The 27,531-nt window shown below is 43.0% G+C and overlaps 1 protein-coding gene across 2 annotated transcripts in view; it reads left to right on the top strand.

Moving 5' to 3' along the window:
* Positions 1-2,681: 2,681 nt before the first annotated feature.
* Positions 2,682-27,531, top strand: part of KIF1C (kinesin family member 1C) — a 199,345-nt gene continuing 174,495 nt past the window's right edge. For both annotated transcript variants that reach the window (XM_030187259.1, XM_030187260.1), the window contains exon 1: positions 2,682-3,207. The gene's annotated coding sequence lies outside the window, so the exon portion shown is untranslated. The remainder of the gene's footprint in view (positions 3,208-27,531) is intronic.

Consider the following 27,531-nt stretch of genomic DNA (forward strand, 5'->3'; position numbering starts at 1 on the left):
TTGAGCCTACTGCTATGCAGGAAAACGTGGGATAAAAATGTAATAAATACATAAATTTATTTGGATTTTGCTCACTTCTTTTCAGTAGTAGCTCAAGCCGACTTAAGGTGCACTGGGTATTTCCCTGTCCCCGGAGTGCTCACAATCTAAGAGCCCTGTTTACTAAGGTGCGTTAGTGTTTTTAGTGCACCTACACTTTGCGTGCACTAACCATGTAGGCGCCTCTAGGGATATTGTAGGCACATACATGGTTAACGTGCATTACAAATGTAATGTGCCTATAATGCTGCTTAGTAAATAGGCCCTAAGTTTGTACCTGAGGGGTTAAGTGACGACCAAGATCACAAAGAGCAGCAGTGGCATTTGAGGTAGGGTATTATTATGGATTAAGAACTGGTTGAAAGATAGGAAGCAGAGAGTAGGATTGCGTGGCCAGTATTCTCAGTGGAGGAGGGTAGTTAGTGGGGTCCCGCAGGGGTCTGTGCTGGGTCCGTTGCTTTTTAATGTATTTATAAATGACCTAGAGATGGGAATAACTAGTGAGGTAATTAAATTCGCCGATGACACAAAATTATTCAGGGTCGTCAAGTCGCAGGAGGAATGTGAACGATTACAGGAGGACCTTGCGAGACTGGGAGAATGGGTGTGCAAGTGGCAGATGAAGTTCAATGTTGACAAGTGCAAAGTGATGCATGTGGGTAAGAGGAACCCGAATTATAGCTACGTCTTGCAAGGTTCCGCGTTAGGAGTTACGGATCAAGAAAGGGATCTGGGTGTCGTCGTCGATGATACGCTGAAACCTTCTGCTCAGTGTGCTGCTGCGGCTAGGAAAGCGAATAGAATGTTGGGTGTTATTAGGAAGGGTATGGAGTCCAGGTGTGCGGATGTTATAATGCCGTTGTATCGCTCCATGGTGCGACCACACCTGGAGTATTGTGTTCAGTACTGGTCTCCGTATCTCAAAAAAGATATAGTAGAATTGGAAAAGGTACAGCGAAGGGCGACGAAAATGATAGTGGGGATGGGACGACTTTCCTATGAAGAGAGGCTGAGAAGGCTAGGGCTTTTCAGCTTGGAGAAGAGACGGCTGAGGGGAGATATGATAGAAGTGTATAAAATAATGAGTGGAATGGATCGGGTGGATGTGAAGCGACTGTTCACGCTATCCAAAAATACTAGGACTAGAGGGCATGAGTTGAAGCTACAGTGTGGTAAATTTAAAACGAATCGGAGAAAATTTTTCTTCACCCAACGTGTAATTAGACTCTGGAATTCGTTGCCGGAGAACGTGGTACGGGCGGTTAGCTTGACGGAGTTTAAAAAGGGGTTAGATAGATTCCTAAAGGACAAGTCCATAGACCGCTATTAAATGGACTTGGAAAAATTCCGCATTTTTAGGTATAACTTGTCTGGAATGTTTTTACGTTTGGGGAGCGTGCCAGGTGCCCTTGACCTGGATTGGCCACTGTCGGTGACAGGATGCTGGGCTAGATGGACCTTTGGTCTTTCCCAGTATGGCACTACTTATGTACTTATGAACCAGCCACTTCTGGATGCCAAGACCAGTGCTCTAACCACCAGGCCACTCCTCCACTCCTTTTTTAGGCAACAAAGTTTTATTTTATTTTTTAAAATGTGGTAAATACTAAAGTCTGATTTTCCTAAAACAAATTTTCAACAGTTTAATAATAATAAACAAAAAATCTCTTTGAAGAACGATACTGTTGTAATCTGATGACGAGCAACCATTTGCAAGAATAGCAAAGTCAGATTTTGCTAAAACAAATTTGCAACAGTTTAATAAGAATAATAATAAACGAAATCTGGTTGAAGAATGACACTATTGTAATCTGCAGACAGACGAGTGACCATTTGCAAGTCTGCAGATAGCATTCCCCACCTTCCCCAGCCTTTGTACTTGGAAGCGATCATGGGACGAGCACATGGACATTCCTGCACACTCTGCCCTTTCCTCCCTAGCAGGAGCTACATTCCAACCTCTCCTGCAAGCTGTTGCTCAATCCAGAGAGGATTGATTCATCCTTCATTCTATCCAAGGCACATTGAAAAATCAATGGCGAAAGCTGACATACATATCCTGCTGTTATTTTTTTTTTATATCGCATAAGTCTGTACTCTACTGTACTGCCGGTTCTAAGCGTTGGGAGTATTTCCCCGGACATTCCCGTTGCCCTTTGCCCGCTAGTGAACAGCCGCTCCGCCGGACCAGCCCTTTTATGTTGTTGGGCGGGGTTGGCAGGGTCTCTGGCACCAGGGCCACATAGTGGGCGGGGCCACAGAGAGACTCCAGGCGGGTAGGGTTGTTGCGTTGGGTTGGGAGATCCTTTCGGCTTATGTTGTTTTCGAATTCCTGCTAACGTCGTCCGCTGTACAAAATCAAAGCTTGGCCTTGCGAGCGGAGTTCTTTTAGGAACTGAGGTCCTCGCGCTCCAGTCGGTCCCTTTCAACACTTCAATCACCGAAACAAAGTTGTTTTTTTTTCCCGTCCCGTCCTCGTTTCGGTCGTGCACGCTCGGCTTTGGAATCTTGAGGGAGTCGCACGCGCCGGACGGACCTCTTCTCCCCTTCGACCAATCAAGTATCTCCTCCGTGCCGGGCGGGCGCGCGCGCGTGTACGCGCTTCCTCTTTCTCTCTCTTCCTTCCTTTCCTGGGGTGTCTCTGCCCTGGAGAGAGTTCCCGGCCGGGTTTGGAGCCCGTAGAACTCCTCCGTGCCCCATTCTCCCGTCACTCCCCCCCCCCCCTACCCTCTGTATGGTCTGTAACGGCTTTGGCAAACGTGCCCTTGCTTTTAACTCGTTTCTTGCAGTTTTGTTTATTTTACCCTTCGCCAGGGAAGGGACGGGACAAGGGAATGAGGAGCCGTGATTCGCTTCTTTGAGGATGCCGTGATGCTGATGAAAAAGGGCAGGAGGTGGGGGGGGAGGCGGGTTTTTTTTTCCTGGTTCCACTATTTCGTGGGTTTCAACATTTATTTTCCCTTTTTTTTTGTTGTGCAACTTTTTTTTTTAATTGTTCTATAAGATCCTCCGGGTTTCTTTCCCTCCCATTCGTTTAAAATATACGTGTGCTATTTCCTTCCTTTTTTTTTGGTGGAATTTTCTTTCCCTTAAACTTCTTGGCCCCGCGGAATTAAGAGTTGGTTTGGAGAAGAAATGGTGCCAGGAGCCGATGCCGAACCTTAGAAGGTAAGAAGGAGGCACTCCCCGTTTTCTGTTAAGAGTTATTTTTCATTGACATAAATGTATGCAAGATGTACACGGTTATACAGTTTATTTTCTGGAGAGTTTATTGACTAAAGACCTTTTATTTGTTTTTTTGTTCCTCCAAGACGTAAGTGCATCAAACTCATGAATACATCTATTCCATGGTGTGAGCAGTTTGGCTTATTGATCCGGCGGCGGATCCGGTTTTTACCCTGAGATTTGTGGCAGTGATGGAATTGTAATTTGTGCCCTTTAAACCCTGGATCGCAGTATTATCGATGTAAACTGTGGGATTGGAATTTGGCTCTGCTGGTTTCACTATTGTGTCCTTTCAATATTGTGGTACAGTCAGTTCTGTTAAAAAAAAAAAAATGACAGGGAAAGTGGTAGACTATTTACACCTTTCAACATGTTTTTCTTCATAATTTCTATAGTAGTGTTTTTAAAGCTATTCAAACCTCATTTAAAATTTGAAAACAAGAGCGCCACCAGAGTCACACTCCTAGAAAAGTTAAGTTGTGTGACACTTTTACCTGTTTGTTGTATAAAATCTGCCCCAAAATAACTAAGCTATGTGATGTTATTGATTTGTAAAATGTTTGTCTCCCGTTTTGTAGTTGATAGATTATAGCATGCTCTTACATGTTAAAGAGGGTATATAATTTCACACCCTTGTGTAAAGGTTGGGTAGCTGACGACTTCGATTTCTAGACAGGAGAGTGACTAATTTTTCTCCCTATAACAACATTTAGTTCACCTTGTTGGACTTTGCAATACATTCTGGGTTGTTTGACTCACCCCTTGTGTCTCATACTTGAATATTCTAGGTATGTTGCAATAAACCTTACTGTGGTTTAAAACATACTCTTCGTTAGGATTTGATACATTGGGGTTCTTGATTAAGGTCAGTCACATTATACCTGCCTAGGAATCCAATCAATATTATTGACGAGGGGCTATCACAGCATTTTAACTTGGCCAAAGCTAAAATTTAATTCACTGTTTTTAACTGCCTTAATATATATCTAAGCAGTATTGATGGATATATATTTGTATAAATTGTGCATTGGCTTGTTGGTATAATTTTTTATTCACCTCATTTGTGAGATCTTTAAGCATTTATACTTTTTTTTTTTTTGTAGAAACAGTCTTTGTGACATGGTGTTTACCAGATCATGTTGTGGAATGTTTTTTTTTCTGTACCTGCTGTAACAGTTCTTTTGAAGCAGGTCACATCTTCAGGAAATAGGCTGGGTCAGCAACTTCAGTGAGGGAAAAACACCTTTCCAGGTACTTGGTGTAAAGTCTTGTATTTGAAAGAAAATTGTCTTTCAATAAGAACAGTCTTTCTAAACAGATAGTTATGTGATTAAGATTCTGTGCAGTGGTTGTGCCTTGCTAAAGTTAGCTGCAGTATGTACTATAATTTTCTGGATTGGTTAAAGTGGGCATTGCCAGTTTTTCTTTGAATGTAGTAGTTTGTCCAGCAGCTAAGGCCTCTTACTGCCCTTGTCTGAACTGTTGTTGAGGGGGAGGAAAGTCGTCCTCCTCCAGGACGGTCCGTTGCAGCTTATGAGGGCCTGATTAGCTAAAGCTGTTATCCCATTCCTCATTTATTTGAAAAAGGGTTTTGTAAATCGAGCCCATATTGTGCAGTATTGGCAAGAACCTCCTTAAAGCATGCTTCTGCACTTTGCAAGTGTCCCCATGATGGCAGTGCCTGAGACCTTTACCTCTTGGCTTTACCTGTCGATGAGACCTGGGCTCCACCAGTGTTTCTCTCATGCTCTCCCCATTTTCTGTCCCAAACCCCAGCTCATCTCCAGCAGCCGCAATGCTTTTGTTCCCCAGTTACTCCCACTCAGTTAACCAAACCGAAGCACATCTTAGACCAATGGTCACAAATCTTTTGGCAGTTGTGGCCACACAAAGTGTGCGATTCCCCAGGCAGTGCAGGAGAATGATGTCCTATGGAGTGCCTGCTTAGTTCGTGACCTCAAATGTGGGTTTTGTGACCCCCATTTGGAAAGCTCTGGCCTAGATTATAGCTAGGTATCTCTCCCCCTCATCTTGCTGTTAAGTACCACTAGTCCTGCCATTGCAGAAAACAGGCTTTCTCTGTCACCTGCAGCACAAATGTCGGCTCTCAGTGACTTTGTGCCAAATGGTACAGGGATAGCCTGTCACACTTGTTGAGATCTAAGATAGTGAGATCAGCAGGCTCAAATTTACAGCCTAGGAAAACCCATTGTTGTGGGGGAGGTGGCCAGAACTACAAAAGAAATATTGGGGGTGGGGGAGACTAGGACACAAAATCCCAGAAGCTATGTCAACAGGATACCTAGGATTTGTTAACTCCTGTGGTTAAAGAATTGTGGTTGTGATGTTAGTCCACTTGGCTATGTAGTGATAAGTTTCAATAAACAAGTTGCAGATGGATTTGTTACAAAGTTTTTAAAGTGCTGTTCACTGTGTTTTAATGGTGGCCTCTCTGGCCTGTGCTTTTCTCTTGTAAAGTCCTGCCTATTATTCTTATTATTTTTTTTAAACTTCTATTTCTGTTACAGAAATCCATATATTTTGTTTGCTGTTCAAGTCATAATCAGAAGAAGGGGCATAGCCAGGATTCAGTTTTTGTGGGTGCCTGGGCTAGACTGGGGGGGGGGGGGGCACAATGGATTTTCTCTCTACCCCTCCCCTATTGTGTTAATTACCTTTGCTGGCATGGATGTTCAATCCCCACCAGCTGATGAGAACCACTTTCCAGCACCAGAATCAGAGCCAGGTTGATGGCGTGGGGGGAGCGAAAGCGGCGCAAGAGTGGACTTCCGCCGGCGCACATTTTCAATGCAACACGTTGAGAAAAAAGTAGGCGCTGGCACCAGCAGAACTCCATTTGGGGGAGTGGCCACTCCCCTGGCGCCCCCCCCCCTTAGCTACGCCACTGCCCAGCATTGTCCCAGTGTGGCCTCAGCAGTGACGAAATCTGCAGCCTCCTTTCCAGCTGCCAACGCCAGCACTCCTCGCACATGCTCAGTACTGGTGTCAGCAGCTGGAAAGGAGGCTGCTGAGGCGGCAGTGGATCTCATTGGCTGATGAGGATTGGGCACCCCCGCCAGCCATGCAACAGATACTTTGGGTTGTGGAGGGGGGTCTGAGCTGCCTCCTCCACTTTTGTGGCTATGCTGGTGGTCAGCAGCAATAGCAGTATACATTATTTTACAGAACTCTTCACTTGTGTAGACTCACCACCAGCACTTCTATTTTGATGGCATTATTTATTAACTAGTAAAAAAGCCCCGTTTCTGATGCAAATGAAACGGGGGCTAGCAATGTTTTCTTCTGTGTGCATGTGGGAGTGTGTGTGTCCCTGCCCTCTCTCCCCTCCCCCCTCTGGGGCTAGCAATGTTTTGTTCTGTGTGCATGTGGGAGTGTGTGTGTCCCTGCCCTCTGGCCTCTCTCCCCTCCCCCCTCTGAGTCCTTCACTGTTACAGAGCCAGCGATTTGATTTCGTGCTCTGCTGTTTTCCTTCACTGACTGTGTTACAGAGAGGGCGGGGCAGACACTCATAGGGAAACCGGATATCTCGCCCCCTTCACACTTCCGGCTGGAGGCTTCATAGAACGTTGGTGTTGCTTTTTATATAGAGAGATAGTAAAAAAGCCCCGTTTCTGATGCAAATGAAACGGGGGGCTAGCAATGTTTTGTTCTGTGTGCATGTGGGAGTGTGTGTGTCCCTGCCCTCTGGCCTGTCTCCCCTCCCCCCTCTGAGTCCTTCACTGTTACAGAGCCAGCGATTTGATTTCGTGCTCTGCTGTTTTCCTTCACTGACTGTGTTACAGAGAGGGCGGGGCAGACACTCATAAGGAAACCGGATATCTCGCCCCCTTCACACTTCCGGCTGGAGGCTTCATAGAATGTTGGTGTTGCCTTTTATATAGAGAGATAGTAAAAAAGCCCCGTTTCTGATGCAAATGAAACGGGGGGCTAGCAATGTTTTCTTCTGTGTGCATGTGGGAGTGTGTGTGTCCCTGCCCTCTGGCCTCTCTCCCCTCCCCCCTCTGAGTCCTTCACTGTTACAGAGCCAGCGATTTGATTTCGTGCTCTGCTGTTTTCCTTCACTGACTGTGTTACAGAGAGGGCGGGGGCAGACACTCATAGGGAAACCGGATATCTCGCCCCCTTCACACTTCCGGCTGGAGGCTTCATAGAACGTTGGTGTTGCTTTTTATATAGAGAGATAGTAAAAAAGCCCCGTTTCTGATGCAAATGAAACGGGGGGCTAGCAATGTTTTGTTCTGTGTGCATGTGGGAGTGTGTGTGTCCCTGCCCTCTGGCCTGTCTCCCCTCCCCCCTCTGAGTCCTTCACTGTTACAGAGCCAGCGATTTGATTTCGTGCTCTGCTGTTTTCCTTCACTGACTGTGTTACAGAGAGGGCGGGGCAGACACTCATAAGGAAACCGGATATCTCGCCCCCTTCACACTTCCGGCTGGAGGCTTCATAGAATGTTGGTGTTGCCTTTTATATAGAGAGATAGTAAAAAAGCCCCGTTTCTGATGCAAATGAAACGGGGGGCTAGCAATGTTTTCTTCTGTGTGCATGTGGGAGTGTGTGTGTCCCTGCCCTCTGGCCTCTCTCCCCTCCCCCCTCTGAGTCCTTCACTGTTACAGAGCCAGCGATTTGATTTCGTGCTCTGCTGTTTTCCTTCACTGACTGTGTTACAGAGAGGGCGGGGCAGACACTCATAGGGAAACCGGATATCTCGCCCCCTTCACACTTCCGGCTGGAGGCTTCATAGAACGTTGGTGTTGCCTTTTATATAGAGAGATAGTAAAAAAGGCCCGTTTCTGATGCAAATGAAACGGGGGGCTAGCAATGTTTTGTTCTGTGTGCATGTGGGAGTGTGTGTGTCCCTGCCCTCTGGCCTCTCTCCCCTCCCCCCTCTGAGTCCTTCACTGTTACAGAGCCAGCGATTTGATTTCGTGCTCTGCTGTTTTCCTTCACTGACTGTGTTACAGAGAGGGCGGGGCAGACACTCATAGGGAAACCGGATATCTCGCCCCCTTCACACTTCCGGCTGGAGGCTTCATAGAACGTTGGTGTTGCCTTTTATATAGAGAGATTTAGTTTTTAGCTGATTTTCTAAGGTGGGGCTTTGGTCATCTGTAAATGAAAGCATATCCGTATAGGTCAGCCTGACAGTGGCTGCCCTTTTATTATTGCCTGCTTACAAATTTTCTAGCCTCTAGCAGTATGAATTAGTTCATGAAAAGAACTAGTCACTATGTAGTTCTTGCCTTTCCCAGAAAATACAAGTTACTGCAGTCAACATTTGTATTCTTTTTGAAGGAGGTGGCACCTCAGTTTATTCATGACTTTCAAAGCAGACTGCCAATATAAACTTTTGGACAAAATATGGAAAAGGGCTGAATTAGCAGGTGTGTGAGTAGGCGCATTGTTGTCAGGGCTTCAGATCATGTTATGAAATACTATGGAACAGTATAGGGGTAATTTTAATAAAAGCATTTTTGTGTATATGTGTTATAAAATAATTTATACAGTCGCAAGAATGCACATACATGTGCAATTCAGGCACAGGCATGTTTGGGGTAGGTTTGGGTGGACATTATGTAGAGTTGTAGTTCATGCATGTACTTTATAAAACACAGGCGCTACACAAACAACTTCACTATACCCACGGTCAGTATTTTAACAGACCTTGTTATGCAGTCTGTTGTAATTCTTGAAAAATTGCCGTCATATTTCCATGTCTGCTGAATGACAATATTTAAATTATTCTTGGCTTAAAAAACCCTCCAGTTGTATTTCATTTTTTTTCACTGTTCATTTTTCATCAATGTTTTAATAAAATCTATTACTTACCTTTATATCTCTGCTTAGGTCACCCTGACGCTGGCCACCATTTTGCGGCGCCAGAAACCACTGCTTCAGGGGGGATATAAGACCTTGTTACAACATAAGGTTTTCAAGAATTATGACAGATTGCATAAGAAGGTCTGTTAAAATACTGACCGCTGGTACAGTGAAGTTGTTTATGTAGAAATTTTGTTTTTTTTCCACCCCTTAGGACTAGGGGGCATGCGATGAAACTACAGTGTAGTAAATTTAAAACAAATCGGAGAAAATTTTTCTTCACCCAACGTGTAATTAAACTCTGGAATTCGTTGCCGGAGAAAGTGGTGAAGGCGGTTAGCTTAGCAGAGTTTAAAAAGGGGTTGGACGGTTTCCTAAAGGACAAGTCCATAAACCGCTACTAAACGGACTTGGAAAAATCCAAAATTCCAGGAATAACATGTATAGAATGTTTGTACGTTTGGGAAGCTTGCCAGGTGCCCTTGGCCTGGATTGGCCGCTGTCGTGGACAGGATGCTGGGCTCGATGGACCCTTGGTCTTTTCCCAGTGTGGCATTACTTATGTACGTATGTCCTCTACTTGGCTCACTTTTATTACATAGAGCAGTGATTTAACCTATTGTGATGTCATAGTGGCTCATTCCACCAATAAGAGCCAACCTCATTAGTGATGTCACAATGGCTTGATTGTATAGAATGTTTGTACGTTTGGGAAGCTCGCCAGGTGCCCTTGGCCTGGATTGGCCGCTGTCGTGGACAGGATGCTGGGCTCGATGGACCCTTGGTCTTTTCCCAGTGTGGCATTACTTATGTACTTATGTCCTCTACTTGGCTCACTTTTATTACATAGAGCAGTGATTTAACCTATTGTGATGTCATAGTGGCTCATTCCACCAATAAGAGCCAACCTCATTAGTGATGTCACAATGGCTTGATTGTATAGAATGTTTGTACGTTTGGGAAGCTTGCCAGGTGCCCTTGGCCTGGATTGGCCGCTGTCGTGGACAGGATGCTGGGCTCGATGGACCCTTGGTCTTTTCCCAGTATGGCATTACTTATGTACTTATATATTTGTGCTTCATAAAACACAAACATACACCTTTTCTGGAGCAGGTGTAAATGTCAGCAGCTTAATTTTATCTGCAGGTTTTCAGGGCTAATTTTATTTATTTTTGAACATGTATAACCCACTTTTTTCCACAGTCGTGCAGAATAGGTCAAATTACATTGGGAGAATTACAAATCTCAAAAGAAGAATAGACGGAAGAGGTGGAAAGGGCTAGAAAGAGGGAAAGGAAGATAAGGTGATACAGAAGTAGGCTATCTAAGACAGGCCATTCAAAGGTGGGGTCCAGGCGCTGAAACGACTAGAACAGCTTCCAGCAAGGCAATCCAAAAGAGTGCAGATGACATATCACAGCTTGACCAGGAAAAAGAAGCAGCATGCCACGAGCAGGACCGTGTGGGGCAGGATGTGATGAGAGTCATTCAGGTGTTTGTGTCTCTATAAAGTGGACACCTTTTTTGGGTCTAGGTTTAGGTGATATATTATAAAATTACCCTCCATATGATCTACATCAGTGGCGCTCATTTATTTATTTTTCTTTCTTTAGTGTGTCGGTGAGAACAGATATTTTTTGTCCTTTATACTGTTTACTTTTGTTTGAGTTACAGGACTGGGGTGGTTAGAAAGGTTCTTACGTAAGTTTTGCATGCATTTTCTCAGCGTTCTAATACTGCATCTCTATATAATAATTGGCCAGTCTGCCTCCCTTGCTGGCTGGCGGGGGTCGTAACAGCATGCAAATGAGCTTACGTCAGCTCACCTCCAGCGTTCCCTTCCCTCTCAGTGTCCCACCCTCGCGGAAAGACAAAATGACATTAGAGGAGGGCGGGACACTGAGGAAAGGGAAGGCTGGAGGCGACGCGAGCCGAGCTTGTGCCGCTGCGACCTGAGGGAAGGATAGGGAAGGCTGGAGGCGACGCGAGCTGAGCCTGCCGCCGCTGCGACCTGAGGTAAAAGGAAAGTTTTAAAGGCAGGGCGGCAGGAAGGAAAAGAGGCCTGTCGTGGGAGACGAGGGCAAGCAAGTGAGGGCTGGGGTTGAACTTGGGTGCTTAAAAGGGGGCAGGTGGGGGCTGGGATGAGTCACTGGACATAGATGGGAGGGGAGAAGAGAATGGCTGGACATGAAGAGGAGAGGTGAATCGCTGGACATGGATGGGAGGGGAGAGTAGGGGAGAGAGGAGAAATCGCTTAGACTAGAGTCACTGGACATGGATGGGAGGGGAGAATCGCTGGACATGGAGGGGAGGGCAGGGGAGAGAGGAGAAATCACTTATATGATAGCCTTCCTAGGGCCCGTTTCATTTTTCACGAAACAGGCTTTTTTGCTTGTAAAAAAATAATTTGGAGATGTTCCTATAAGCAGATGACGACATAACATTTTAAAGACCAGAAACTTTAAGCATTTTTCTACAAAGGGGGGATTCTAGAGGTGAATACTTATGGTAATCACCTCATTGGTGGGTTTGCCCCTTAGCCTGTGTCTTTTTTTTTTTTTTTTTTTTGCAAGTAGCTTGTAGGCAGTAGGTTACTGTTTTTTAAACTGATTTAGTAAGTAGTTGGTTATGGGGCTCATTTTCAAAGCACTTAGACTTACATGTGTGTTAAATCGCTACCGTTAAGATATATTAATCAGAAATTTAATATTAACATAACAGGTATGTAAATAGCCTAGATTTTGTTTTATGTTGACAAACAGGATTGAGTCACTCATAGAAGTGGTTAACATCGCTGCATTTTCCTGGGATAGAACTGCTTTCCCAGAACTGTTCTGAGCACGTACTGACCCTTCCTATTTGCAGCAGTTTCTTCAAGTTCTTGGTTTTATTTTTTCTGCTCTTCTGAATGGACACAAAAACAAAGTTCTCCCAGAGATTTTGAGAATTTTTTTTACTTTTGTATCTTCTGACTGTTTTTGGACATTGTCTTTCAACAGTAAGGGCCCTGTTTACTAAGGTGTGTTAGCGTTTGTAGCATATTCTAAAAATTAGTGCATGCTAACCATGTAGACGCCCATAGTAATATTATGGGCATTTACACGGTTAGCGTGCACTAAAAACAGTATCATGCCTCTAGGTGAATACTTGGAATACTGTCGCGCAGGAGGTGGTGGAGATGAAAACGGTAAAGGAATTAAAAAATGCGTGGGATAAACACACAGGAATCCTGTTCAGACGCAATGGATCCACAGAAGCTTAGCGGAGATTGGGTGGCAACAGCGGTAATTGGGAAGCAAAGCTAGTGCTGGGCAGACTTCTACAGTCTGTGCCCTGAAAATGGCAAGGACAAATCAAGGTCAGGTATACATATAAAGTAGCACATACAATGAGTTTATCTTGTTGGGCAGACTGGATGGACTGTATAGGTCTTTATCTGCCGTCATCTACTATGTTACTATGTAGCAGGGCTTAGTAAATAGGGCCCTAAGTGTTTTGTTTTTTTTTATTTTTTTTGTCCTAGAGAGCTGTGCCATTGAAGTCTGGGTTCCAATCCTGCCCATAGCATGGTGGAAAAATCCAGATGTTCCTAGGCCCAAAGCAGAGTTATCTTCTGAGCACTTACACAGGCCTTGAGGTGCCCCTTTCAAAGTGCAAGACTAGTGGAGATATATTAATGCTGGAGTTCCTTGGTGGATTTCCTCTCAAGCCCAGGACCTCAGCAGTCACCTGTAGTAGAACCTCAGTGTTGATGCTTTCACTCAGAATGCAAGTCATCACAATCCTGATAATTCAAGCTCTGCACAGGCGACCTCTACAGCAGACCTATTCAGCACGAGGACTGTTCTGCACTGATGGCAAAACGTGCCAGCATAGATCCTTATGGTTCACCTATTTTGAAGCCCTCCTGTACACAGCATTCAACTGCCCAGCCTCCAATGTCATCTATGAATTTAAGGGTTAGTAGACATTTGGTAAGTCCTTGCAATATCAACAACATAACGCTACAGCTTCTCAATCCATTGGCACAACACCTGCACAAGGCACTTGCCCTAGACTCCAAACTTCGCGCCTTCTGTCTCGCTGCACCCTACTCCTGGAATAAACTTCCTGAGCCCCTACGTCTTGCCCCATCCTTGGCCACCTTTAAATCTAGACTGAAAGCCCACCTCTTTAACATTGCTTTTGACTCGTAACCACTTGTAACCACTCGCCTGCACCCTCCTCTCCTCCTTCCTGTACACATTAATTGATTTGATTACTTTATTTTTTGTCTGTTAGATTGTAAGCTCTTTGAGCAGGGACTGTTTTCTCTGTTTGTGCAGCGCTGCGTACGCCTTGTAGCGCTATAGAAATGCTAAATAGTAGTAGTAGTAGGATTGAGAAGGTGGCTGCATAAATGGGGTCACAGCTGCAAAAAAAGTCATCTCTCTACATCAGATTCAGAGCCTGAAGCTGATAATTCATTGCTGCCTTCCTCCCCAGGCTCTTGTATCTCACAGAGTGTGCTGGAGGGTTTCTTAGACTTATTCAATTCATAATAAGAGAAATCCCTTTTCTGCCACAACAGGAAGCAGAACCATAGGCAGGTATCTATAGAGTCTTAAAATCGCAGTTGATCTTGGAAAAAGGTCATGAATTGGTACTGTAACAGTGGTCTCTATAACAGACTCCATTAACCAGACAGCCTATTTTCGAGAAGCTAGTTGAGAAATATAAGGTTCAGCACCTGGTTTCAGTAAGGTCTAGATTTCTCACTTTAATGTTGTAGTTGAGGTATCAAAAAGTGACAAATTGCAGAGACTTCTCTAGTATACCTTCTAGTAAAGATCCATGGCACTTGAATCATTTGGGCAAAATCGTGTTTTCAGATGATACCGTTTGCTTGCATTACAGCTTATGAACTTTACATGATAAAATATGTGCTTAGTGTCTTCCAAAAGGTACAAGCTTTCTTGTCCTGCCTGTTAACCACAGGCATAGACTTAGCTGACAACTGTTGTACAGAGTCTGGTGAATATGGCATGTGACGTATTCCAACCAAGGAATCAGTGGACACGACTGAGATATATAAAGGCTCTATTATTGACCCGACATGGCTGTGTTTCGGAATGTGTCTATGTCAGGGGTCAGTGGTGTGGATCAACTAGTGCTCAAAACTCCTCCACCTCTTTGTTTTTAAAACACTGGCATTTTATGCAGAGTCTTGAACAACAAGATATCAGCTTTGAGCATTAAACATCTCTGTGACGAGAGCAAAACTGGAACAGCTGTTGTTTTTTTTTTCAGGCATCACATGAGACTCAGCATGTTTGAGTTGTTCAGTGCCCAGTCTTCCACACTGCTCTCTGTCTTTTGAGAACAGTGAAGTTGTTTAGTTAAAACATGGCTCAAACTTAAAGCAAACTGAATGGTGCAGGTAAAAATCAGAACAACAGATATGGATTTAGTGCCAGTAGTAAGACTCTAGAGAAAGGGTGAAGAGTGAGGGGACCACAGTTAGGGTTGATGGGGCCACTACTGGCCCCTGAGTTTTGCAATGAAGAATACTGCCTTAGAAGGTGCATTAGGCTTTATTCCTCTCTAAATGTAATTAATCCTAACCCTAAGCCCTTTTCTGCATGTAAGAGAGGCCTTACCGGGGTCAATGTGTATGAACTAGGGCTGCAGGTAGATTAAAATTTATAATCACGATTAATCACACAAGGTATTTTATTTTTGTATTTCCCACTGTGGCTCCTTTTGACGGTGGGCAAGTCACTTAACCCTCCGTTGCCACAGGTAGAAAATAAGCACCTATATATAATGTGTAAACTGCTTTGATTGTAACCATAGAAAGGTGGTATATCAAATCCTATCCCCCTTCTCCAAAGGGCCGATAATCTCCCTTCTTCCCACCCCCTATAGCTAACATTTCTCCCTTTCTCATCCTTCTCTCTCTCTTCTTTCCCAGGTCCATTACCTCTCTCTCTCTCTCTCCCTCCCTCTCCCTCCTTCCTCCCTCCCCCCCTACTCCCCATGAGTAATGACACAAACTTGTTGGTCAGCAGCACCAAGTTCTTCTTGTGGCTTATGGAGCTCTCTGCCTCGGTCATAGTTTCCAACGGTGATCCCTCCGGTTCTGCTTATGGGTCTGCAGATCACACTTCTCCCCCTACCCAGGGTTCAGCATCTTCCCCTCCCCATACCCCTGCTGCTCTACCTTAAAAGATAGTGGTCTGCTGGTTCTGGGAGCAGCAGCTTTGCGTTGCCTACTCCGAAGCTATCCTTCTGGCCTGTCCCACCTCCTCTGACATCACTTCCTATTTCTTCCTGGGCAGGACAGATCAGATGGAAAGCTTTGGACCAGGCAGCATATGTGCAACACTGCCGCACTGGTGTGGGGGTGTGCGGCTAATGTTGAATCACAGATTGGTGGGAAAGATGTTGGATTGCACGGAGGACAAGGGTTGGGAGTGGAAGAAAGCAGAAGAGATGTCTGGAAGAGTCAGGAGACACAGCAATGTGATTAGGTTGTTTTTTTTTTTATCGCAATCAGGACCCTGTCTTTCTTTTCTTGTATCACTATCTACATGATAGGAAGGAGAAACATGGGTGACAACAATAGTTCCTGTGAGCCAAAAGAAAAAGAAACTATTCTCTTAGACTGCTTTATGAGCTTAATTTTTATCGCCAGTTATCGCTATGTGCTGTCAGTGAAGTTTTAATTGAAAGTATTCATTTATTTTGAATGCTGTAACTTGGGTAATGTATTGGAAAGAATGATTACAGTGTAATCCGCTTAAGTGCAAGGGTCACTCTGGGACCAAAGAAATACATGCAGGTTAACTGTAGCATGCACTTAACCGTTGTGACCCAAAGAAGCTTGACATCTGATAAACATGTACAGTACTGTTTATTATACGTACAGTATACAGTCGCCGTTAACTGACGTTAGGCTTACTTGAAGTAATCAGTCATAGTCCTCTGTACACTATTGTGTCTGTGAGTTCCATAGACTATGTCTGCCACACAGTAAAAACTGTTGTAGCACTGACATCCAGTGGCCTCCAGATAGGCCCGCACGATGTTGAGACTCTCCAGCGCTCTTGCAAAAGTGACAGGAGGTTGTTGAATTTCATCAGCATGTGCCTCGCTGCTAATTTCATCATCTGTTTCATCATCAGCCATTGCCTGCGTGTAGGCGCATATCTCGACATCAGTGCTGTGGTCAGCTATTTGTAGATCGTAATCAACAGCTAGGTAGCGATGAAACTCCTCTTCAGTAACACCAGCTGGGATGTCAATAGCCTGTTCATCTGACGCGTTTGCAACAGCTGTATCTGTTTTGTCCCTCTCCAAATCCCTAACAAAGCTTGCCCGCTTGCCTGTGTAACATGACTCCAGGCTTCTTTCTGCATATGTAGGGAATCCAACAGTGATAGATTACGAGCCAGTTCAACAGCACGATTATCCTTGCCAGTTTGGTCATCCATAAGTGGCCTAGTGGTTAGAGTGGTGGACTTTGGTCCTGGGGAACTGAGTTCAATTCCCACTTCAGGCACAGGCAGCTCCTTGTGACTCTGGGCAAGTCACTTAACCCTCTATTGCCCCATGTAAGCCGCATTGAGCCTGTCATGAGTGGGAAAGCACGGGGTACAAATGTAACAAAATAAAAAAAAAAAATAACGCTCATTAGACGGCGTAGCACAAGAGCTCGATAATGTTGTTTGAAATTGGCTATTATGCCCTGATCCATAGGTTGATCAGAGAGGTAGTGTTTGGTGGCAGGAAGACCACCTTGACGTTAGCCTGACATCATCACTGTGTGCAGCACAATTATCACAAAGCAACAAAATCTGACGCTTTTGTGCCTGCATTCTAGTGTCTAACTTCTTTAGCCACTGCTTCCAAATTTCCCCAGTCATCTATGAATTTGCATTAGCCTCGTATGACACAGGAAGCCGCTTAACATTCTTGAAGCAACGGAGCTGTTTACTCTTTCCAGTGACAAGTGGTTCCAACTTCTCACTCCCATCCATATTGCAACAAAGGAGGATCGTCAGTCGGTCCTTCAACGTTTTACTTCCTGTAGTTTCAGCTTGTTTGAATGCAAGTGTTCCATCAGGAATTGCTCGCCAGTAGAGACCGTTTTCATCAGTATTGAAAATGTCACAAGGTGCAAACTCGTTCAAGATGGTAGAAAGAACTGAAACAACCCAATTTTCAGCACCAAAGTCATCATCGTCTTGTTTTTCACCATGCTGTTTCTTGAATTTTATGTTGTTCCTCTCCTTCCATCTCTCCAACCATCCAACAGTGGCTTTGAATTCAGTTAGTCCAAGACTTTCAGCTAGCTGATTAGCTTTCTCCATAAGCAGTGGACCACTGACAGGAAACTGTCTGCTCCTGACTTGAGAAAACCACCGAAGAAGAGCATTTTCTACCTCCTCAGCTTTTCCTGCCCTTTTACGTTTCCTGTGTGGATTTGTATTGTTTTGCCAGTCTTCCAGAAGCTGGTCTTTCTGCTTCAAGATAAGTGAAATTTGACTGGGATTGACACCATATTCTTTAGCAATAGATGCTTGACTTTGTTTTCTAATTTTGTAAGAACTTCTATTCATTCAGCCAGTGTTAGTCTTACAGTTGCGCTATGATGATGACTCCAGCGTACACACAACATTCTTTTGCTTCTGCCTGTGGCAGTCGACCAACGAGATTTAAAATTTACCGCCCCATTGTCACGCGCCAATCGGCTTCCATATTCCGTGCGTACGCTTATGCGGAGTCTCGAATCTTGCACTTATCAGTGGTGCGCTAAACCGAAGTTTGTCCCCATAGAAATTGATGGTGCCAAAAACGGGACCGAAGTGCACTTAAATGGAGTGCACTGTATTATATTAATTGTTCTGTAAAGTGAATACTTTATAAAACGTGAGACCATTTTAAAGTGTGTTTGATAGGGTACTTTGGTACACAGTTTGTTTTCTGATTCTACAGTAAATAGACGGCATTTCTTATACTTAATGTTTTGATGCTTTCATGTGTTTAAAACTTTGACAGTTAATTTGTGTTCCTGAAAAGAAAAAATAATTCTTTAAAAAAAAAATGCCTGATAAGTTTACCCTGCAGCCTTGGGTTTGTTACCTACATCAGTAACCCTCCCTCCCCCCGTTTACTAAGTGAGTGGGCTGTGTTGGTGCTAGTGCGGCTTAGTAATCAGGGGGTTTAATACATATTGTATATAAATATAGATATTTTTTGGTGTTTATCAAAATGTATTTTACTAGTTGCTCTATCCAGTCTAAGAGCATGCGGGCAAACGTGTGGAATTACTATGATGTTTCCTTTGTTTTGCAGTGGTTTCTATTTTGCCCCTGAATGGCTTTTGCCATTCATGACTGAGTCATAATTGCGTATAGAATCTTTTTTAAGTATCACAAAGACATCTTTTGGTTGGAGTAGGCTTTGGTACCGTCATTACACCATTATAACTCAGCAATAGAAATGTGACTTTGTAATTAAGGAAACAGACTTGGCAAAATCTTGTCTAAATAGTTCTGTTTTTAGTTAAAACAATGAAATTAGTTGTGATTCCCTTTTTTTTCTTTATTTATAACTTCAGTGTATAATAACCATTTGTAACACACACTTGTTCGGTGCATTAACAGTACAATTCTGTATAACAGTATCAAATTTCCAGTCAGTATTCTTGTTCTCTATTTTTCAGTTATCTTCCCCAACCACTGCTTCTTGTTACAAAGTATGAAATTTCCACATTACGGTACTTGGGGGGGGGGGGGGGGGGGGATAGGGAATGGGACTTGATAATACCGCCTTTCTGTGGTTTTTGCAACTACATTCGAAGCAGTTTACATAGTATATACAGGTACTTAGTTGAACCTGGGGCAATGGAGGGTTAAGTGAGTTGCCCAGAGTCACAAGGAGCTGCAATGGGAATTGAATCCAGTTCCCCAGGGTCAAAGTCTGCTGCACTAACCAGTAGGCTACTCCTCCACTCCACATATTTCCCCAGGCTTATTTAAGGGGCCTTTTACAAAGCCACGCTAGCATTTTTAGCTCATGGTAAAAATCAGCCGGCGGTAAACTCTGAGATACCAATAGACTTGTAAAAGACCCCCTTATGATTCTGCCTTCCTCTTTAGCCCCTACTACTACTTATAATTTCTATAGCGCTACTAGACGTACACAGCACTGTACACTTGAACATGAAAAGACAGTCCCTGCTCGACAGAGCTTACAATCTAATTAGGACAGACAAACAGGACAAATAAGAGATAAGGGAATATTAAAAGTGAGGATGATAAAATAAGGGTTTTGAACAAGTGAATAAGGGTTAGTAGTTAAAAGCAGCATCAAAAAGGTGGGCTTTTAGCTTAGATTTGAAGACAGCCAGAGATGGAGCTTGACGTGCCGGCTCAGGAAGTCTATTCCAGGCATATGGTGCAGCAAGATAAAAGGAACGGAGTCTGGAGTTAGCGGTGGAGGAGAAGGGTGCAGATAAGAGAGATTTACCCAGTGAACGGAGTTCCCGGGGAGGAGTGTAGGGAGAGATGAGAGGTACTGAGGAGCTGCAGAGTGAATGCACTTGTAAGTCAATAAGAGGAGTTTGAACTGTATGCAGAAATGGATAGGGAGCTAGTGAAGTGACTTGAGGAGAGGTCTAATATGAGCATAGCGACATTGTAAGTGGGAGACCTGTGAGATGCAAGTTGCAATAGTCTAAGCGAGAGGTGATAAGAGTGTGGATGAGGGTTCTGGTAGTGTGCTCAGAAAGGAAAGGGTGAATTTTGGTGGTGATATAGCGAGAGAAACAACAGGGTTTAGCAGTCTGTGAATATGTGCAGAGAAGGAGAGGGAGGAGTCGAAGAAGTATTTCCACATTTCTTTGTAGTTTGGGCATCAGTTTTACCTTCAGTGCTTTCAGTCTGTGCATTTCACATATTTGCCATAATTTCTCATGTACTTTCCCAATGGGTGGCACTTCTGTTGTTTCCAGTATCTCATTAAACTTACTTGAACAGCCATCAAAAGCAGCTGGATCAGTTTGTCGCCTGCCTTCTCAGTCCTGTGAATCTTCATACTTCAATAAAGCCACCTCCATATCTGGCTTTATAAACACTTCATCCCCATCCCCATATGCTTAAATGTTCCTCTTGCATTGCAGTCTCTTAAGCATACATCACAAAGTTGTGGAAATGCTCTCTTCAACTATATCATCTTATCAATACTTCATACCCATTCTACATAAAATGGCGTGCTCCCAACAGCTGTTCTTTCAAAATGTCCTCTCATTCTTTGATACCATCCCCATATTAATCTCCCCATTCACCATTAATTCAGAAGGTGTTCTGTCTTCCTGAAAATCTCTCCATATTTTCACTCCCATGAGACAATACTTCACTTGCCAATATGGGAATATATCATTAGGCTATAACTGGTATTTCTCACACAACTGTCCAGTCCCCACAATCTGTCCTTCCTCAGCAAACTGGTCTGTACACTTTAGCCCTTCTTTTTCCTGCCATCTTACTAATGGCTTATGGACTTTTCTTTTAGGAAGCTATCCAAACCTTTTTAAAACCCTGATAAGCTAACTGCTTTTACCACATTCTCTGACAATGAATTCCAGAGTTTAATTACACGTTGAATGAAGAATATTTTATCTGGTTTGTTTTAAATGTATTATTTAGTAGCTTCATTGCATGCCTCCTAGTCCCTAGTATTTTTTGGAAAGAGTGAACAAGTGTGATTCATGTCTACCAGTTCCACTCCACTCTATTTTATAGACCTCTATTATGTCTCCCCTCAGCCGTCTCTTCTCCAAGCTGAGGAGCCCTGTCCGCTTTAGCCTTTCCTCATAGGAAGTCGTCCCTTTATCATTTTCGTCGCCCTTCGCTGTACCTTTTCTAATTCTGTTATATCTTTTTTGAGATGCAGTGATCAGAATTGCACACAGTATTTGAGCTGCAGTTGCACCATGGAGTGATACAAAGGCATTATAACATTCTCATTTTTGTTTTCCATTCCTTTCCCAATAATTCCTATTTGCTTTCTTAAACACCGCTGCACACTGAGCAGAGGGTTTCAATGTATCAACGATGACACTTAGATCCTTTTCCTGGGTGGTGACTCCTAATGTGGAACCTTGCATTATGTATCTATAGTTTGGATTCCTCTTTCCCATGTGCATCACTTTGCACTTGCTCACGTTAAAAATCATCTGCCATTTGGATGCCCAGTCTCCCAGTTTTGTAAGGTCCTCTTGCAATTTTTCATAATCCTCTTGCGATTTAATAACTTTGTGTCGTCAGCAAATTTAATTGCCTCACTAGTTATTCCCATCTCTTGATTATTTATAAATATGTTAAAAAGCAATGGTCTTTTATGACTTCGAAAAAAGTCGCATCTAAATGGTACAAAATACTACAGTTAGCTAAATTCAAAGAACCTACTAATACCATGCAATCATGGTAATGCGATCTAAATGCCCAACTAGATGAAAAAACTTGGGAAAAATTTTGGTTTAAAATTACTCATACCACCAAATCAGCGTCCATTTCACAATCTATGTTCTACTTAGCACACAGAGCCCTATGGACTCCTGCTAAACTCGCCAAATTGAACACAATAAAACCAAAAAACAGTGCGAATAAATGCTGGACCTGTGAAAAAGATGTTGGAAATCTTAAACATATCATCTATTCTTGCCCATATATTCAAGAATATTGGAATTCTGTATGGGACACAATATCTTCCACCTTGAATATTCAAGATGTTTTATCATATAATATAGTTATATGTGGATCACTAATGTTACAATCATCAATAGACAAATATCAAGCACAATTACTGGATTTAATGTTACATCAAGCCCTTAGAACACTTTTCTTTTGTTGGAAAGATCTTGACAAAGTAACTTATTTATCATGGTGGAATTCTGTGTGTATTTTAGCTAAATATGAATATGCTGCGGCTGAAAAACATAACTCACTTGTTAAGTACAACAAAATATGGTCTCCTTTACTAAACTCACTACGTAATAACCTTTGTCAGAATTGAAATTATGTATTACTCCTGTGATTTATGATTATGATCTGTTATCGAAATAATCCCGGACTTGCCCTAACTTGAACATGTATGCTGATGCTTGTTACTGTTAACTTGTTAAGCTGGCTAATTGCTTTATTTTAGCCATTTGTTATCATTTATAAAACACAATAAAAATATTGGAACTAAGAAAAAGCAATGGTCTTAGCACAGACCCCTGGGGAATCCCACTATATACCCTTCTCCATTGCGAATACTGACCATTTAACCTTCTTTCTGTTTTCTGTCTTTTAACCAGTTTTTAATCCACAATAGGACATTACCTCCTATCTCATGACTTTCTAATTTCCTCAGGAGTCGTTCATGAGATACTTTGTCAAATGCCTTTTGAAAATCCAGATACCCAATATCAACCGGCTCACCTTTTATCCACATGTTTATTCACCTGTTCAAAGAAATGCAATATATTGGTGAGGCAAAATTTCCCTTCGCTAAATCCATGTTGACTTTGTCTCATTAATCCATGCCTTTGTATATGCTCTGTAATTAAGTTCTTTATTATAGTCTCTACCATTTTGCCCAGCACCGACATCAGACTTGCCAGTCTATAATTTCCCAGATCACCTCTGGAACTTAAAAAAAAAAAAAAAGTTGGCATTATATTGGCCACCCTCCAATCTTCCGGTGCCATGCATGATTTTAATGATAAATTACATATTACTACAGAAAGCACCAGGAGCCTTCGAGAATGGGACACAGTTCTTTTGCCAATGTGAACCGGACACGGGCCGTGTTTTGGCACACAGCACCTGCGTCAGGGATCTATATTAAACATAAACAACATAATAAACCAATAACAGATAATTTTTTAAAATTGCAACAAAAATAATTAAAATTATTGATATAATTAAAAATAATATTACATCAAACATATAAATGGCAAGTCGACTCACCTGCAGATGCGCAGTAGAGACTTGCCTCTCTGTCCCGCCCTCACGTCAAGACGTGATGACGTCAGAGGGCGGAACAGAGAGGGAAATGAAGTCGGACGCTGCCGCTGGAGCCTGGAAACGAACATCGCGCGCACCAACCTCCACCCTCCCCACCCATCCCCGCCGCTGCTCCCGCCCCCCTCCGTATCGGGCCCCCTGCACTGACCTGACAGTGCTTCTCACCTCCGTGTGGAAGTGCTGCAGGCAGCAGCAGAGCGATCTGCTGCTGCCTGCAGCGCTTTCACACGGAGGTGAGAGGCGCTGTCAGGTCAGTGCAGGGGGCCCGGCACAGAGGGGGGAGGGAGCGGCGGCGAGGAGGGTAGCTGGAAATCTCGCCCGTTTTAACGGGCTTAACAGCTAGTAAATACATATAATGCATAAAACAGACACACATAAAATCTCTCAACTAAAAAGTAAGATGTATATGAGTAATCAGTAGACATTAGGATTGTCCATCAAGAAAACTATAACATGGTCATATGGTTTAAGCCCGTCTCGTCTTCCGCCAGGGTCGCTTTACTCATACTACCCCTCTCCTCAAGACCCTTCACTGGTTCCCTATCCGTTTTCGCATCCTGTTCAAACTTCTTCTACTAACCTATAAATGTACTCACTCTGCTGCTCCCCAGTATCTCTCCACACTCGTCCTTCCCTACACCCCTTCCCGTGCACTCCGCTCCATGGATAAATCCTTGTTATCTGTTCCCTTCTCCACTACTGCCAACTCCAGACTTCGCGCCTTCTGTCTCGCTGCACCCTAGGCCTGGAATAAACTTCCTGAGCCCCTACGTCTTGCCCCATCCTTGGCCACCTTTAAATCTAGACTGAAAGCCCACCTCTTTAACATTGCTTTTGACTCGTAACCACTTGTAACCACTCGCCTCCACCTACCCTCCTCTCTTCCTTCCCGTTCACATTAATTGATTTGATTTGCTTACTTTATTTATTTTTTGTCTATTAGATTGTAAGCTCTTTGAGCAGGGACTGTCTTTCTTCTGTGTTTGTGCAGCGCTGCGTATGCCTTGTAGCGCTATAGAAATGCTAAATAGTAGTAGTAGTAGTAGTAGTCTCTTGTAATCAGAGGTGATATTGTGATGTCATAATGCCTCAGGCCACCAATAAGAGCCAACCTCATCAGTGATGTCACAATGGCTTGATTGTCCTATACTTGGCTCACTTTTATTACATAGCTCTTTGAGCAGGGACTGTCTTTCTTCTATGTTTGTGCAGCGCTGCGTACGCCTTGTAGCGCTATAGAAGTGATAAGTAGTAGTAGTAGTCTCTTGTAACCAGAGCTAATATTGTGATGTCATAATTGTTGGATTATTTGTAGTAAATAATTAGCAGATTTTAGTACACACAGCTTCAGCTTTAGAAATGTTAATTTCTTTCTTCATCTCTCTCTCATTCACCCCTGAATAATTCACTGCTGAGTCACTTTAAAGTTGAAGTAACAAAACATCTGTTTACTCACAGTTTGTAGTTAGATTATAATCAGACAGGCTAATATACATATTACTATACATTTGTATTATCAGCTCCTTCCATGTGCTTAGATGGTAATGGATGCTCACACCACCATAGATCCTCTCAGGTTAGGAGAGATCATGAGCTCCATGTGCTCCATGTGCTGCATGTGCTGCATCTAACCCCCACAGGAAGTTGCATAGCTGTGTGACCTCTCTAAGTAATTCACATCAGAGGTCACAGAGTAATCACAGAGAAATAATAGGTGACAGGCAATGCATGTAAAAATACAATTACATTCCAACAAACCCCTTCTCATGCATAACTGTCATGCAATTATTTATTCATACAAAGTCCAAGCTTTATACGCAGATTCACAAAATGTTCTCTGGGTAACGGTTTGGTCATGATGTCAGCTGTCATCTCACTGGTGTGACAATAGTGTAGACTGATGACCCCTTCTTTCGCCAACTCTCGCACGTTGTGGTATTTCGTTGCGATGTGCTTGGTGCGTGACTGAACCTTGTCATTCTGTGACAGTCGGATGCAGCTCTGATTATCTTCCATTATCTGGATTGGTCTCTTTTCAGCTATTCCGAAATCCAGCAAAAGTTTTTCAATCCACATCAGTTCTCTGCACGCTTCCGATACGGCCACATATTCAGCTTCTGTAGAAGACAAACTCACAATACTTTGTTTATGACTGGCCCATGAAATTTGTACATTTCCATACATAAACACATATCCACTTGTGGATTTATAATCAGAATGATCCCCTGCCCAATCTGAATCACAGTAACATATTAGTTTTGGATTACTATTGGCTGAAATCTTTAATTTACAATCAATGGTACCCTTTAAATACCTTACCATCCTTTTAACTGCAGTCCAATCTGATTTGGTAGGTGAGCTGACCCTTCTGCTCAAAATTCCTACTGCATTTGCTATATCAGCCCTGTATGTGGTAGCTAGATATAAAAGCTTACCTATGGCTGATCTATATTGGATGTTATCTGGTAAAGGTTCTCTTACTGTTTCATCCTTCAGAAAATCAGTGATCATGGGAGTGCTTACAACTTGGGCATCTTGCATACCTAAACTTTCAATAAGCTCATTTATTTTCTGCTTCTGGCTTAGAAGATAAGAACCATCACTTTGTTTCTCAATTTCTATACCAAGATAGTATGACACATTACCAAGTTCTTTTATCTCAACATTCAGGTTTAAACACTTTACAATGTCCTTGTACTCTTGCTCACTTTTGCTTGCAATGAGCAGATCATCAACAAAAGCTAAAATGTATGCATATTGTCCATTTGTGCACCTAGTGTACAAGCATTTATCTGCTTCACCTTGCTTAAATCCTAAATTTGTCAATATTTCATGCAATTTTTCATTCCAACATTTTGCACTTTGCTTTAATCCATAAAGACCTTTGTTCAATTTACACACTAGCTGTCTTTGTTTTGTATTTATGAAACCTGTTGGTTGTTCCATGTACAAGTCTTCAGTTATATCTCCGTGAAGAAACGCTGTTTTCACATCAATGTGGTTGACTTGCATGCCTTTTGAGACTGCAATGCTCAGAAGTGTTCTGATTGTCGTGTGTTTCACTACAGGTGCAAACACTTCATCAAAATCTTCTCCATATTTTTGAAGATATCCCTTTGCCACTAATCTGGCTTTATACCTTTCCACTTTTCCTTGTGCATTCCTTTTTAACTTGAATACCCATTTGCATCCTATAGCTTTCTTGCCAGGAGGTAATTTTGTAAGAATCCAAGTATTATTTTTATCCAATGCATCAATTTCTTCTTGTGCAGCTTTATGCCATTCAGCAGCTTCTTCTGCTGACATTTTCTCAATCTCATCCCATGTTAAGGGCTCTTGAGCTTCTGCTGACTTTGTTAGGTAAGACAGTCTTGGGGGTGGAACACCTTTGTTTTCCCTGGATGAGCGTCTGACAACAGGTTGGTCCGACCTTTCTGCATCCTCTAAATCTGAGAGTTCTTCTCCAATTGATTCCCCTTCTCCAACTGTACTGTCTTCTTCAATGATCCTTTCTGTGTCTGCTTCCTCTGCCTGTTCCTCGTTAGATACAGATGAGTTGCTTTCAGACATCTGCCTTGGTATGGCATTTATATACACTGGCATGTCTATTATGGTTCTAGTTTCATATTCTGGATGATAAGGCTCATCTGGGATAATCCAGCCTTTATCAACCCTTTTGTTTTCATCAAAATATGTAACATGTCTTATGCCAACAATGCCAGTTTTCAGATTTAAAATTCTATATCCTTTGTGTCCTGGAGCATAGCCAACTAAAATGCCCCTTTCTGTTGTGGAATCCAGCTTATGCCTTCTTTGCTTTGGTTCATGAGCATATGCTGTACTTCCAAATGTTCTTATGTGTGACAGGTTTGGCTTCCTACCATGCCATGTCTCATGTGGTGTGCGCTCAGCGCCTTTAGTTGGCATTCTGTTTTGTAGGTACACTGCTGTGAGAATGGCTTCCCCCCATAGTCTTTTAGGGAGATTGCTATCTGACAGCATACATCTGGTCATTTCCACAAGTGACCTAAATTTTCTCTCTGCAACAGAATTTTGTTCTGGTGTATAAGCTACTGTTGTGATATGCTGAATGCCTTCTTGTTCTAGAAATGTGCGCATGCTTTGTGAAGTGAACTCACCACCATTGTCGGTCTGAAGAACCTTTGGTTTTCTTTCAAATTTATTGCTCACCATGGCTACGTATTTCTTCAGCATGTCTGTGACTTGACTTTTTTCTTTCAGCAAATAGGCCACACAATATCTAGAGAAATCATCCAAGAATATTAGCACAAATCTGTTATTTCCCAATGATGGGATATTAAACGGTCCACATAAGTCACTGTGTATTAAGTCCAGCACTTTATTACTCCT

Source organism: Microcaecilia unicolor, chromosome 14 (assembly GCF_901765095.1).
Source record: "Microcaecilia unicolor chromosome 14, aMicUni1.1, whole genome shotgun sequence".
NCBI lineage: Eukaryota > Metazoa > Chordata > Amphibia > Gymnophiona > Siphonopidae > Microcaecilia > Microcaecilia unicolor.